This window comes from Myotis davidii, unplaced genomic scaffold, assembly GCF_000327345.1.
Source record: "Myotis davidii unplaced genomic scaffold, ASM32734v1 scaffold223, whole genome shotgun sequence".
Classification (NCBI taxonomy): domain Eukaryota; kingdom Metazoa; phylum Chordata; class Mammalia; order Chiroptera; family Vespertilionidae; genus Myotis; species Myotis davidii.
The window spans coordinates 2539719-2542165 of NW_006294609.1; the positions used below are offsets into that span (position 1 = coordinate 2539719).

Here is a 2447-nt window from a genome sequence, read left to right on the forward strand (position 1 = left end):
TTTTAATAACCCTTTCTCTCTTGACAAGGCTGGAATACAAAGCCTATTTTTTTCTCTGCAAAATTCTGTTTTGGGCTGTACAACATTGGAAAAGCAACTCATGTATGCTTAAAAAAGGTTAAAATGGCAAATTATGCCGAAACCGGTTTGGCTCAGTGGATTTTAAAAACATTAATAACATAACATACCCTAAATCATTGAATTGTACACTTTAATGGGTACATTATAGGGTATGTGAATCACATCTCAATAAAGCTGTTACAAAGATCCTGTTTTGAATGTCAAAACCCGAATTCCTTTTTTTTCTTTGTTGTTCTTGGGTAACAACTTGGCTTCACTTTCACTCCCATCTTCCAGGCACAGCAAATGGATTGTTTAGGGTCAAAGTCAGGTACGTATAAGGAAAGACAAGAGAAGAAAAGAGCATTAATTTTGGCTTAAAATAAATACTTCCATTAAATACATCTCTATATATAAAAGCCTAAGCGACCGAATGAGTAGACCAATCGCTATGACATGCACTGACCACCAGGGGGCAGGCGCTCAATGCAGGAGTTGCCCCCTGGTGGTCAGTGTGCTCCCACAGCAGGGGCGCAGCTCAGCTGACCCAAGGGTGCCAGAAGTGGGGCTCACAGCCTGTGAGTGCAGCTGTGACAGCAGAGCTGCACCCGCCTCCTGGGCAGTGTTACTGAGCAGATGCAGGTGCAGCAAGGCTGGGATGAGCGGGAGCAGTGCAGCTTGGGCTCCTCCCCGGCCGCCTGCCGCTTGGAGCACTACTACATCCCTTGGGAGATGTCAGACTGCGGGTTTCGGATTTGCAAGAGGGCGCAGGCCAGGCTGAGGGACCCCACTGGTGCACGAATACATGCACTGGGCCTCTAGTACAGCAATCGCCAACCTTTTGGACCTCACGGACCACCAGTGGTCTGCGGACCACCAGTTGGTGACTGCTGCTCCAAAGGTTTCCTTAAACCAGCGGTTGCCAACATTTCGGGCCTCACAGTGGACTATCAGTTCACAACCGCTGCCGTAATATATATATATATTCTCCTTTGCTTATTTAAAAAAACACACCAGCATTTTATATATTATGCACACTGAATGGCACCTTGCTTTAATATATATGTGTGTGTGTGTGTGTGTGTGTGTGTGTGTGTATTTTAATTGATTTTTTACAGAGAGGAAGGGAGAGGGATAGAGAGTTAGAAACATTGATGAAAGAGAAACACCGATCAGCTGCCTCCTGCACATCCCCTACTGGGTATGTGCCCCCAATCAAGGTACATGTCCTTGACCGGAATCGAACCTGAGACCCTTGAGTCTGCAGGCCGACGCTCTATCCACTGACCCAAACCAGTTAGGGCAAAATATATATACATATTTTGTTGTTAATATATTTTTATTGATTTCAGAGAGGAAGGGAGAGGGAGAATGAGAAACATCAATAATGAGAGAGAATCTTTGGCTGCCTTCTGCACGCCCCACACTGGGGATCAAGTCCGCAACCTGGGCTTGTGCCCTGATGGGACTCGAACTGTGACCTCCTGGTTCATAAGTCAACATTCTACCACTGACCCATGCTGGTGGGGGCCCATCCTGCTTCTCTTACCCTCAGAACCCCCCTTCCCCTGGCCTGGCCTGGGCTGCCTCTGGAATATGGTTATTCAGGGGTGCATGTGTCTGGGGGGATGTGTGCAGGTCTGGGGGTGCTGGTCCAGGGGGTAGTCACCCACTCCTTCACGCTCTGAGGCTCAGATTTCATCTGCCCACCACCCTCTTTTCCGGTCCAGCTCTGCAGACACCTGTTTAGCAGAATGAGCAGAGCAGAAGAGAATTAAACAGAAGTGATTATAGCGGTACCCGCTATAGCAGTGGTCCTTGCCTCACTCTATGCCATGGCATCTATGATTATTCCACGGGTTGCCTATTAGAGCTGAAAAGTGTTTAGATGGGCGGCGGTGGGGGGAGGTGTGCCTTTCAGAGGAGGAATATGGATACTGGATCGCAGGGGTTGCCACCACCACTTGGACCTCGGAGCTTGCAAACTAGGGTGGTGTTGCAAACTAGGAAATAGCGGTTTGGGGGATTTCAAAGGTGAATGGAGGGGAGGGGCCCCGGATCAATCTACTAGGTTCAGAATCTCGGGCCTTTCCCCTGTAGGTCCCTCCCCCTGCTCCGTGCTTTGCATAAAGGTCAGCAAAGGGGTCCCCCTCCTGATTTTTCCCTTCCACGCGGCAGGAGGAGGAAGCCGGGCTGGGCTCCCTTCTCCGCCACGAAGCCGCTGCGCAATCCTGACTGACAGCTGCACTTCCCTCCCGGGAGCGGCAGAGCTTCGGGGGTTGCCATGGTCCATGGGAGTGAAATGCCGGCCGCCCTCTGCTGCACCGGCCCGGCGCGGGCTGCGGCTGTCACCCCTCGGGGCGCCCTCCAGGGCTTTGAAAAGCGCT

General features: G+C 50.6%; 1 long non-coding RNA gene across 1 annotated transcript; it reads right to left on the minus strand.

Moving 5' to 3' along the window:
* Window positions 1-197: 197 nt before the first annotated feature.
* LOC107183946 lies at window positions 198-2416 on the minus strand. Its single transcript, XR_001514762.1, has 2 exons — window positions 1734-2416; window positions 198-350 (listed from the first exon to the last, which is right to left on the minus strand). It is a non-coding gene; the product is annotated as an uncharacterized LOC107183946 (long non-coding RNA).
* Between the last annotated feature and the right edge of the window lie 31 nt (window positions 2417-2447).